This window comes from Lissotriton helveticus, chromosome 8 (assembly GCF_964261635.1).
Source record: "Lissotriton helveticus chromosome 8, aLisHel1.1, whole genome shotgun sequence".
Lineage (NCBI taxonomy): Eukaryota > Metazoa > Chordata > Amphibia > Caudata > Salamandridae > Lissotriton > Lissotriton helveticus.
This window is the reverse complement of record NC_136069.1, coordinates 880,763,719-880,777,635: the sequence shown is the minus strand read 5'-3', so window position 1 is coordinate 880,777,635 and position 13,917 is coordinate 880,763,719.

Here is a 13,917-nt window from a genome sequence, read left to right as displayed (position 1 = left end):
GGGGTCAGAAATTTGGGAGTTTCTGCAGGGAGTGAGGCTGCCAAAGCTGTCGGCTACAGACCAAGATGAACTAAAGTCACCCATCACAATGGAGGAAATTGTGACTGCAATCCGGGTCCTGCCGCGTAATAGGACCTCGCGGATGGAAGGCCTACCAGCAGAGTTTTATTGAACCTACACCAAGGAATTGTCCCCCCATTTGCAGGTACTCTACAGGGTGTCTGCTGAGGAAGGGACTCTCCCCCAGACCATAAACCAGGCCCTAGTGGTGTCACTGCCCAAGCCTGGGCGTGATGCGGCTGACATTGCTGCATATCATCCATTGTCGCTCCTCAACACTGAGTATAACATCTTAGCGACCCACTTACTGCCCTATCTCAATAAGCTAGTACATACAGACAAATGCGGGTTTGTGCCATGCTGGAGCACGACGCAAAATGTGAGGCTGCTATATCAAATAATGGGGCCCGCCTTAGAGCGTTTCCTAAGGGCTTGCTGCCTCTCGTTAGATATGCGACAGGCATTCAACACGCTGAGCTGGGAATATATGCTGGACACCCGGAGTCTATATGGGATACCTGCTGAATACAGCAAATTGGGTTAAGTTATTGTACGCTGTCCCGACGGCTCGTGTTAGGACTGGAGGTAACATTTCCAAGGCATATCGAGTAAATAGGGGCACGAGACAAGGCTGCCCCCTGTCCTCCATGCTCCTTACACTACCATTCGAACCGCTTGCATTCAAACTGCGGATGTCAGCCCCTGATTGGGGCATACCAGTAGGCCCGTGACACACGCTGCATCGCTATACGCTGATGATATCATATTGTATTTACGAAATTTATGTACTGTCATTCCTACTGCGGCAGCAACTTTTGAGGAGTTCAGGCGGTTGTCTGGTCTCCATATAAACTTTAATAAATCAGTGACATACTTCTTCCACTATCATGAGACCCCCTGTATGGTAGGCTTTGGAGATAGCGAGCTACAGCTGGCTCCGGTTACTTTTAAATATCCTGATGTGCACATATCTAGAACACAGCAAGATATAATAGATGGAAATATACAGAGGGCATTCAAATGCGCGGTACTCTTAAATAGCATTTTGGACCCCACTGCCTAGCCATCGCTAAGATGATAGTGCTGCCTAGAGTGCTCTACTATTTCACAACAATCCCGATTTTTATCCTGGCGAATATATTTAGGGTACTGGACTCCTTACTGATAGAGCGGTATACAACGTTTACAACGCAATTTTTACAACGCACTATCATTACAACAAAACTTTTACAACGCAAAATCCATTACAACGCATGCATTTACAACGCAGTCATTACAACGCATGACACTACAACGCACACCACTACAACGCATACCATTACAACGCAGTCATTACAACGCATACCATTACAACGCATAACTTACTATCCAACACTTACCCTACTGTTGCACCCCCTGGAGTTAGAATAGTAATTTTAACCCCTACACTATCCAACACTTACCCTACTGTTGCACCCCCTGGAGTTAGAATAGTAATTTTAACCCCTACACTATCCAACACTTACCTTATATGCAATATAGTGTAATGCGTTGTAATGGTATGCGTTGTATATGTACTATGCGTTGTAGTGGCATGCGTTGTAAAGGTAGTTTTAAAGTATTCGTTGTAATGGTATGCGTTGTAATGGTGTGCGTTGTAATGGATGTTGCGGTGTAAAAAATGCGTTGTAAAGGTAGGCGTTGTAAAAGTATGCGTTGTAACGTCATACATCCTGATAGAGCTAGTGTGGGGCACAGGTAGGAGAATAGTGGCACTCAGGAAGTTGCAACTACCGCCCCCAGCAGGAGTGATATGAGATGAAATGAAAAGGGTTCTTGTAAAGCGCATGGCTACCCGGGAGTGTCCCAGCGCTGATCAATCATAAGGAAAGGAACCAGAGATTAGGGGAAGAGCCAACTCTTCAGATGCCTTCTGAAAATGAGATGGTTGGGTTCTCTACGAAGGTGAAATGGGAGGGAGTCCCAAAGCTTGGGGGCATTAAACGAGTAAAGCCTGCCCCCACTTCTAGCTTTTCTGATTCTGGGGGCTACAGCTAGGTGAAGTGAATCTGAACGAAGGTTTCCAGAGGCTTTATGCGGACAAATCAAAGCTTTGATGATAGGCGGGCCATTCCCTTCTAGGGATTTATGGGCAATACATAAGGCCTTGAATTGGACTCTTTCCTGAACTGGGAGCCAGTGCAGGGAGTGTATAGCAGGGTTTGCGGAGCAGCGGTGACTGGTGCCGGTCAGCAATCTTGCTGCCACGTTCTGGACAATCTGAAGCCTCTTAATCACCACATTAGGTGACCACAAATAGAGGGCATTGCCAAAATCAATCCTAGACAGGATCAGGACCTGAACCAGTATCTTTTTCGTTGGAAATGGAAGCAGAGGAAGTACTTAATGAAGCATTTTCAGCAGACCGTAGCAGGAAGCAACCGTCTTTCTGGCTTGAGTTTTGAAGGAGAGGTCTGGATCTAACCAGATTCCAAGACTTTATATTTCCGGTTTGGGGACTGGAGATGGCCCCATGCAGACTGGCCATAGAGTGTTAATGTTAGAACTGCGATGACTACCCAGCATCATCAACTCAGTTTTGTCGCCTTTGAGCTTCAGATGAGAGAGGCTCATCCACTTGGTCACTTTCTCTAAACAGGAGTGAAGATCAGTGGGCGACTGGTCAGGTTGGTTCAGTGCTACGACCAGTTGAGTATCATCGGCATAGGACACAATATGAATCCCAAAGGGGGCGACTATGTCCGCTAAGAGGGACATATAAACATAAAAAGAGTGGGGCTCAAGGAGGAGCCCTGAGGATCACCGTACTGCAAGGGAACGGGGTCCGAGATAACATCCTCTTCAAACATATGGTAAGATCTTCCTTCCAGGAATGATTGCAGCCAGTTAAGTGCCCGGCCTGATACACCAACGTTTCTAAGAATCAACATTTGATGGTTCACCATGTCAAAGGCCGCGCCAAGGTAGAGGAGGATGCTGGCGGATTTGCCTCCTCAGTCAAGGATCTTTCTTGATTCCTCCACTACCGCTATTAAAGCAGTTTCAGTTCCTTGTCTAGGACGGAAGCCTGTTTGAGATGGATGGAGCAGATTATGGAATTCAAGAAATGTAGAGAGGGTGCTTTTGACATGTTTTTCTGCGATTTTACTTACTCCAGGGAGGAGCGAGATGGGCCGGTAATTAGTTAAATCCGTGGGATCCGAATGAGGTTTTTTAATAAGTGCTCTGACCATCGCTTTTTTCTATTCAGGAGGGACCAAACCAGAGCAGATAGAGGCCTTGATTATGTTGAGGATGGTAGGGGCGATGGAACTGTTACCATTTTCAAAATATTAAGTGGGGCCGAATCAAGAGGCGATCCACTTTTTACAGAGGCTAAGATGGATATGAGTGAGTTCAAAGTAAGGTGGGTGAAAATCTCCAAGCACGGGCCGTTCTCGGCTGTGCACGTTTTTTTTACAGAGGTGGGGAAGAGTGGTGGTAGCACCCGACTTCAGTGCTTATTGTTGGGCGAGCCAGTTACAATGGCTTTCATTCTGGCTTGCGGGACATAACCTGCAGGAGATCATGTACCCGACCAGGCTGTTGTTGCAAGGTAAATTACACGTGAAATTACACAACGAGCGCCCAATTGCTACTACGGACTCACCACTACTGCAAATAGCATTCAAATACTGGAATTGTGGCAAATGGCGTACCCGCTCACATATTCCATATGCTCCAAATATTCCTTTTATAGGACTACCTATCCCATCAGGAATCGTCACGCAGATAGCAGGCTGGGAGGTGGAGGGAATAACAACAGTGGAAACATTATTCCAAGAGGGTACATTAGTATTGCATGCTGACTTCACCATTACTAACGGATTGATGGACACTATGTTCTTCTTACATATTGGACTATCTCACTGTGTGAAACAGCTGTGGGCCCCAACTGGACAGGAGCCACCCGTGAATGACTTCGTGCACATGCTCCATCTAATGGGCAAGGGTAGATATTTAACAAAATGGCTTTATGTAGGTATAAGAGGAGCAGTGCCATCGCCCCCCGGGGCACTGCGGACGAAATGGTAAGCAGATGTAACAGAGGGACTGACGGACAAAGACTGAGCGAGAATGCTGGCGTACCCACCCAAAGATTGTGTCCCGCAAAGCGCAGTCAAAATGTATTCAATTTTTGATTCTTCAGAGAGCATACCTCACTCCACATATCCTTCACAAAATGTTCCCTGCCGCCCCCCCCCCCAATTGCCCACGCTGCGTTGAGGCAGAGGCAGGGTTTTTACATATGCTATGATCATGTCCAGTGCTATCTCATTATTGGGTGCAGATTGCGCTTGTGTTTACAGATATCATAGGGGATAATAATACCTGGAATGAGGTGAGGAGCTGTTTGCTGGGCTTTACCTCCAACCCAAAGGGTATATTGTACAAGTGCGTTTTGCCAACCTTGCGTTCCTACTTGCGAAGAGGCAAATAACTAGATAATGAAAGGCAGCTAGACTGCCCAGCCAGGAGTCCTGGAGGGAGGAAGTCATAAAATGGAGTTTCGCTGAATGTGCTGTGATACGTAGAGAAGAGCAGAGAGAACTGAGAAAGATTCCAATAGCGATGGCATGAGATATGCTGTGTGAGGTGTTTAAAGGCTGGGAAGAACCAACACCAGTAGACGTAGTGTGAGCATGGCTGCAGCTGAGAGAGGATATGATGGGGTCAGTGGCTGCTTTTATGATGTCCCTGAGCGCCCTTGGTAGGGGTGGATTATGTCCCAAGTCCTGGGTTTTGTACAGGCCTTTCTGCTTAATGTTACTATTCTACTCTGTCAGTAAGGCGGATGCAGATGGTGCCCCTAGTTAAGGTAACTGCAGGGGGGGTGGGGAGGAAACCAGCATAGTTGTATTTTTTTCTTAAGCATAATGATGTTTTCACAGTGTAAGACAAAACTTAGACTGGAATACTTGCTGTCAAGTGATGTATACACAATGAAGGACTGTTGTTGTAGAACTGCACACATTGTAATGCTGTACTGGCACTTTGCTAATGAACGTGATAGCTGTGTGCGCGACGGCATGCCGCACGTTCTTAATTGTGATTTATTGTGATTATGGAAAATAGTTTTTCTTTTAAAATTGGAAAACTTAATAAAGTTTGTAATAAAAAAAGAACATAGCACAGAATTTGATTTGTCAGACCCACGACTTTAAGAAATTAGTCCATGTGCCAAAATGAGACAGAGAAAACTGTTGGACTGCAACCAACCCACAACCTATGGCAATATTTGAGTGAGATGCAGTTCAGGTAATGATCAATCTCACGAGAAACCACCGCGAGTTATTGGAGCTCCAAACACCCTTTCATTGAGGAAGAACACACTCAAGAACACTAGGAACTTTCGTATTGACATGATGGAAACTTTAACAGTTGTTTTGTTTTACATCATACTGAAAGTTATTTTATCGTTTCTGGTGGATGTGGAATGAATAACAGGTGGTCATATTAACCATGTCCGTGACGCCTTAAGGGAACCAATTATTTGCTGTGTGTCTGTTCTCCAAAAATTGTTATATTTGTTTAAAGGGTATATAGCAACTGGGGAGTGGTGGCTCTCTGTATAGGAAGCTCCTTTTGTTTATTTATTTTTCCTTTTCTTCTCTAACCATAGTCAAAATCAAGGCAGAGGAGGGGGCTAGTGGCTCAGCTAAAACTAAGAAAACCAGAAAAGCCTTAAAATGGCTGGGGGAAATTGTGTGATTGACCAGATAGATGATCCTCTGGTTAAGAGTGTGGAACTCCTTGGTCCTGATTCAACCCTACTACCCTCTGCTCTACCAGCCCTGGGTTCTCCTCACTCAAACAAACAGCAAATATGCATTCAATGCATGTTTGAAAAATCAAAGAATCGGCCTAAACTAGCATTATCATCTGGGGTCACAGATAGACCCCTTGATGTAATTGCTACTGCCATGCCTCACCCATTCCCTCTTGAAGATCCTCTTCCTAACAGCAATTGTTTTTTACCACTCCTCGATTTGCCCAAAGAACAGCCTTCTTCCTGTGTTACCGTTAACTCTGCCCCTATATCTGCTCCACTCGTTTCTCGCTATGCCGACATAGCCAGCTGCACCCTGTTCATTACGGAGCTGAAGGCTGAGGTAGGGTAGTTAAAATCTATAATTCTTCATCTGTCTAGTACATTAAACAACTTTAATGGTCAGGGGTACCAATTAAATAATTAATGAGGTCAATACACAGTTGAAAGCTAACAAGTCCCCTGCCCAAAATCCCAGCATAGCATCAGATCACCCCCTCATTAGCTAATGTGAAAATCTCAACTTTACTCTTTGCTGATGACACTTTGCTGATCACCCAGAACTCAAGTGGGCTCCAAAAACTTTGACTCGCTTTGACGAGTTTTGCTACAGTCAAGGTCTGGAAATCAACATTGCAAAAACCAAACTTTTGTTTTTTAACTAGCACACATTGCAAAATGGGAGACTAGTATCAGGGACATTCGCTTAGTGAAGGTGGACTCCTTTGCCTACCTGGGCGTTACTCTTTCTGTTAATATGTCATGGAAGCCACACATTCGTAAGGCGGTTGTTCAGCACAGACAGATAGTTGGTGTCATCTCCACAGGAGATCGAGCCTCCTTCAGCAAACCCATAGTATCTGCCCTTCAGATCTATGAGGCAAACGCACTTGGCTCTGCTCTCTTTGGGGTGGAACACTGGGGCTTTACAAAATACAATTAACTGATTAAATCTTAGAATACATTTTTATGAAATTGTTGCCCTACTACCCCCAACACTCCATCCTAACTCTTGATTTTGGAAATGGGTGTAAAAAGGGTAGAAGGTAAAACAAGATTGTGTCCAGTGCTGGAAAAGGAAACTTGGGATTTGGCATTAGTTTAAATGTCAAAGTCAAGTTAACAGTTTAAAATTGCTTTGCCAGTCTGCAGTGGCAGGATGGAATATAGGTTTCCTCATTGTCACATTGAATGTGGCACACTAATTGCTGTAGACCTGGTGGACACTTAAAGTTACAGGCCCTGGCTACCCCTTGTACCATATACTAGAGACTTATAAGTAAGTAAAGTTATGCCAATTGGGTATGAGCCAATCCAACATTACACTTTTAAGGGTCAGAGCACTGGCACTGAGGTCTGGCTATCAGGCTTCAGGGCACTCTCAGAGTCGAAAAACCAGTAGCATCAATCCCAAAATTTGGGGGTGAGCATGCAAAAAGAAGCCTATCTTTACATTTAAAGACAATTATTACATTAATTTAAATGTAAGTTACTCAACGATTAGGATTAGAACTGCAGCTTTAGTTATGCCAATTGAGTAATAATTGACTCTAGCTTAATTAAACTAATTTAACCTTTGTCCAGCCGCGGTCCATGCTGGTAACAGCGGTGAGGCAGTGTGGCCGGGTAACGTAGGATTTTGAGGGACGATGCAGAGGGAATAATATGTATTTATTTAATTTCCCCTCTGTATTGCCCCTTGAAATCCCCCCTTACCCGGCCCCACCACTCTTACCAGCACAGACCATGCTGCATTCATCTTTAAAGATCGAGGTAGTTGTAGGTTCATGCTGATCATCTTCAATTAAAAGTATATGACTTGAAATAATGTTTATTTTTATTTTTTGCATTTGCAGTGTGTACGTTTTGTCATTCACTTAGGGCCAGATGTAGGTAATCTCGATTTACCTACTCTTAAATACCGAATCATACCGATTCGGTATTTAAGAATAGGTAAATGGCATGTAGGTAATTTCTCTTTTTAAATTACCGAATCGGTAAGATTCAGTAATTACCGAATCGGTATTTATCGATTCGGTAATTGCCATTCATTCCTATGGGCCTGGAGGCCCATAGGAATAAATGTCAATTACCGAATCGGTAAATACCGATTTGGTAATTTGGGGAAACATTGAAGGGTGTCAGGGTGTCACTTTGTCACCCTGTTGCACCCCTCAATCGTGTATGGGTGCACATGTTGCAGACATACATGCCCTAAGGGCATGTATGTCTGCAACATGGCAGCGTTTGAAAAGCAAAAAAAAAATGCTTTTTCAAGGCTTTTCATTATTTACCATCAACTTCTAGTTGGTGGTAAATAACGAATTCTTAAAGCCCTGTAGCACTGATTACAGTGCTACCTACATCTCATAATACAGATTCGGTAATTTTACAGAATCAGTGATTTTCCCGAATCTGTAAAATTACCGAATCTGTAAAATGACTGAATCTATATTTTAGGTGGCCCTACATCTCAGTATCCAAATACCGGTCGGTAACGGACGAAAATCGGTATTTGGATACCTACATCTGGCCCTTAGTCCCATATTTTTTCGGCTTGTCCCTACATGCAGGTATTTGAGTGAGTAATCACATCAATCTCTAAATTCCAATTTTTCTCTGAGAACCGCTTGAATGTTACATGGTACTTGCTATGCCTATGCACACTGTCTAAGAGAAAAGTTGGGCTAATGTGGTAGAAGGAAGGTTATGTCATCTGTGGCTGGCATGAGAAAGAACGTCAATTGTCTGTTATGCTTAATCCTCTCAAAGTGACTGATGATTCTGTGAGTGTTTGATGGGATATGCCTTTTAAATATGGAGATTAACTACCATTCAGTGGGTTTACACATTTTGTGAATGTATGTGTGTGGTATATGTCATTTTCGAGAGGAACCTTCAGAGAGACATTCTTCTAATCTTCATCACGGCACAGATCTGCTCCTTTATCTCGGAAGAGAGTTGTCCATTTTGGTGTTTGCCCTGCTATCAAGAGATTCAAGCAATGACATTCTCTAATGTTGTATAGTTTGTCCTAGGAGTCTGATAGAAATCTGCCTTTGCATGTGGAAGGCGGAGGACCCCTTACTGGTCAATGGCAGATTAAAGCTGCCAACTTGCCACATGTCCCTGTCTGGTCAGTCTTGGTCGACCTTTTACCCCTCTAAGGAGAGAGATGTTTGTTACATACCAACCTCAACAAGCTTGGGTGAAGCTGAATTGTTCTTCTAGATCAATGCCTTTTTATAACGAATTCCGTTGTTTAATCAAGGAACAGAAGATGGGCACAGTGTTAGTATTACTTCCACCAAATGGGTATTTAATAAATTAAACATAATAGTGTATAGATTAATATAAAGTGGGGTTAATGCACTCTGTACATTCTGTACTTTGTCGTTGGTGTACCCTTTGGCAAGAATGACAGCCTCTTCTATAGGAGAATAACCTAAACCACCTGCAAAACAATTCTAAGAGCTGATCCGTGTTCAGCACACTATTTCTACCTTCTACTTTGAACATGTGAGCACCATACTACAGTCTAAGGCACAACTGGAAAATAGGGCACCCCAAATTCTTAGCTGCGTTCACAATCATTGTATTGCAGATCCTACAGATGTGACACCTGGAGCAATCGGTTTTTATGTTGTTTTGTGTTTACTACAGAGGTCTGCCAGAACCAAAATCTCTCTCACTTTGATTTCCCATTGGTAAGCAAATAGGAGCGGTGAATGACTTTTTTTGAAGGTGTAATCATATTGGTGACTGTACTAATATTTTAGGATATCTTTTATAAAGATATTGGAAGAGATGTTAAATATGGTTACAAATAATTGTATCTGTTTGTCCACAGTTATGGCTGCTCCATTTTAAAAAGTTTCTATTCACGTCAGTCTTTTTTTATGAACCTGTGTTATGAATCTGTTTTCGATATCTGTGAGATATTTGTTTTCCTGTGTAGGTTGGAGGATTCTACATATCAGAAAAACTGAATTCTACTAGACATCCAGGAGTAAACCAGGACTCCTGGCTTAATCATGCAATTATAAATCAAACTAGGCATACTACAAGAGTAAATCATACCTACTTATAGCAAAATATTTGTAAATTGGGCCATGTGAGTATGAACGCACTTTTATAATCGCTGTATCTCAATTGTAAGTAAGTAAGAGGCAAGTATTGCAAGCAGGCATGTCTGCTTTGTCAATTAGTCGTGCGTTTTGTAGCCATATAAAGCAAATAGTGATTGACTGGTTACCTCTTGGAGGCCAGCTTATCTGCCAAGGAGCTTTGTTTACCTCATCTACAAATTTACAATGAGGTATCATTTTTTAGACCAAGTCATTTAGATGTCATCAATGAAGTGCATTCTGAATATCGAACCCACACTATAGGCAGGACAGAATATTATCGAGGACAAAAGAGCGAAAACAAAATATCGACAGGTAAGAAAGTCTAGATTTAGGAAACCTAGCTCCACATCTATGTACCTACGTGGTACATATATCTTCAATGTACATAGAATCGTAGATAGAAATAGTAACTCTATACTAACCTACATACACTTATTTTTCGTTTATTTTGTCTCTCGATATTCTATCTTCGATATTCTTGTATTTTGACAATGTTGGTGTCGATATTCAGTAGTGCAACAGTTATCAATTAATCTGAATCCGGGTTAAATGCGGAGCACAAATGAAGGAAGTGATGTTTGTCCTCCTGAGTACCCCCAACACTGAGCACAAAACTGCAGCCATTGCACTTGGTGGACAATGAAGCCTGCACTACAGTTTGCGTAGGCAGCAGTGGCCTTTTCAGCCTCTGTGGCTACATCCACTTGTCTGGCAATGGTCTCTGGTTTGCTTCAGAGAGGTTCTTCTGTTCTTGAATGATTAACAGCTTACTAGCCTTGCAGGGACGCAATAGAAGGCCCGCAGCGGCAGCACATATGGCTCCCAACCCCCTAAGGAGCCACATTCACCCCCAGGCCAGTGAGTATCTGTGAGACATAGAAGACCCAGAGGCACCTCGTCACATTCTGTGGGGAGGGTGGGCCTCATTTTACGTTACGCCACTGCTTACAAGTAGGTCTTACAATCCGCAGTCTCCACATAAACACAGAGGAAAGGCTAACCGCCGCTTCTCTATAGTGGCTGTGTGTCTGCTGCTATTTCTGCCTCTAATGCTCAATGCCCTAATGTAAATGATTAGAAAATAATTATAGTCCTCGCGCCACAGGAACATTCTTCTTTTAGAGCAGTTAATTGAATGTCTTTTGACGCATCTTAAAACATCATCCTGCACTTTCCATCGACTTTTTTTCCCGAAAACTCGGTGGGAGGTGTCTACTACATCTTAAAATAAACAGCAGTTATTTTTGCGCCTTATTTTGGGAAAATGCCTGGGGCCTTATTTATGAAGGCCTTGCGCCACCAGTGCGTCACTTTTTCCCATTTTAAAAGTGGCGCACCGGCGGCGCAAGGCCTTCATAAATAAGGCCCCTGGTTTACAGCGCCGTACCACTTTAAACTTGTGGATTTGGTCTTAGAATAGTCAACCCTTTGCTCTCACTATTCACTTACACGTTACGGTGCTTGTTTATTGCCCTGACGTACATTTGTAGGAATTGTTTAGCCGTAATTGAGGTGAGTGTGCCCTTCACAGCCTGGGTTCCAGTGTCATTGCACCTGCTTGGATAGACTTATTGAAGAACGCGACGTTGGGTAAGTAGAAAGCCTTTCTTGCACAGTAAACATATAGGTAATTTCTCGGGTGCCACGTGAGCCCAGAGGAAGTGGAACACCAAGAATGCCGTATGTACTGACTGCATTGAACTTGAATATTTAATGTTACTGAAAGCAGGAACATTCAGTACAAACAGCTTAAGTATATGTTCAAATAACAGGCAGCTCTTAAATATGGTTTAGTAAGGTTTAAATAAGTAACAATTCCTGTATCAATTATACCTAATTGAGGTGATATATATATTCTTACCCCAAAATCCATCATCTTTCTTGATAAATCTAAGTCCATATCAGTGCTTCAAGGCCTCATTAGCATTTGAAGCACTGTGCAAATGTTACAACACAAAACAATACATGTCAGTAAAGAGATAAAAACTGAATATAACTTTGAGTGTACAAATGTATATACAAGTTTTCAGTTGTACGTATGCAACCTTAGTATGTGCGTTACAGACGGACACATTCTGGGAGATTAAGGGATTTGCCCAGTATAACAGAATATTGAGCGTCGTTGCCGAGGCTCGAACCTGGTTCCTCAGCTCCGAGATCGACTGCTCTAGCCGCTAGGCCGCATCCTGTTATAGTCATAAAAGTACCAAGCTAAATATTTGTTATACCTTGATTCCTACTAATGCATCTCCTCCTTAGCTGCTCAGCCAGAATGAATGTGATGTCTGTGTGGAATGTTAGAATGCCTGATGACAGAGAGAGTGGAATGTGAGTGTGCCTGCTTGTGTGTGGAAGAACGACGGTTGAAAAGAGTGGGTTGAGCAGCAACCATGCTGCTCTTGGTGGGACCTCTACAAGATCTCCTTAAGACCTCTATGAAACTTGTAACTTACTACTGAACCAACCCATAAACCTTCTACATGAAGTATACCTCATGGGTACCTCTGGTCATCTTTGGAATTTACATTACAACAATATTTTTTGGGACTCACGCTTTTTTAGCAAATTTGTTGCGACAACCGTGATTAAGTTGCAAATATGCATAAATATACTTCCATTTTGGGATTGTTTGTAAAAGTGAGTGAAAGGGTTAAAACATACAAACCATTCAGAAGAGGACTTTCAAAATTAAAATATGAAAGGCATATTTTCATTTGTTGCCTTATGCACTATCAGAGAGAGCAAAGTTGAATGATATTGGTATGCTTGCGATAGTGGGGACCAGCAAATTACTGTCAGCCACGCTGGGGCACTGAACCACAGCCCCCAAGAGCCCTTGCTCCCACTGACGCTGCTTTCCTGCGCCCGGAGGCGCTTATCTTCTCCTGCGAGGCCCCGATACTGGGACGTGTGCGGGCCGGCATTGCCAGGAAGAGGCAGGGCAGGGCCACCCCCTTGATTGTGGACCCCCCTCTGGACCCCTGGACTGTCACGTTAAAAAATGAGCCACCACTACGACCGTATACGTGCCCAGAGTCGCTCAAGATTTGCAGTAGACACCGGCAGTGAGGGAAGCCCGAGTAAAACCGGGGGACTCCAAACCCCAGAGCCTCTTGCGCAGAAGCCTCCACCACAACCTTTGCCTCTTGGTCTTTCCATCAGCAGTCAATGTGGATTGCCTGATCGTTTATTTGCTACCTTGTAGAACTATACGCTCAAAAGGTACTGTTATAACTACGTTGAACCTGCTGTTAGATAACTGTCCCTCTCATAAGCACTGCTTTTATTCTTTTGCATCCCTGGACTGACTGGTATAACCTCCTCTAGTGGATCTATAAGGGAATTGGAGGGGGGGCACAAGCTTTTTGGGGTTTATTGAGTTTCACTGCTGGCCACCGAGTGGAGGGGGTACACATAAGTTTCTATATAATCTGCGTCCCTATTAAGGACTTTAGGGGCATGGGAAAAAAGGAAAGGCCAAGACAAAGCCCAGGGTGCACCCCGTTCAAAAAAGAGGGACTTTGGCTCTGTCTGCCACAAGTCAATAGATAGGATAGAGACCCTTGTCTCTGAATGTAATGAGATAGCTAGTTTAGAAACTCCCTTGCCCCCCCACTAGAAAATCCCATCAGCTCGGACCACAACCCTGGACCCGTGCAGGAACCCTTTCCCTTGCCCCCCCTAGTAAAAAGTCTGAACATACAAATCCCTTCGATGTTTGAGAATTCTGAAAACAGGAAGAAGTACAGAAGCTGTTCCTCTGACCCTATGCCAAATATAAATTTATCAACAAAACCTAGAGATACTCAGGACCCCATTGAGGAGGTACATATACCACAAATAGAGTGCCATAATAGATTTGAGGTCTTTACAGTAAGGGACAACAGAGAAAGGGTGGGCAGAGTGGTTGACCAAGGT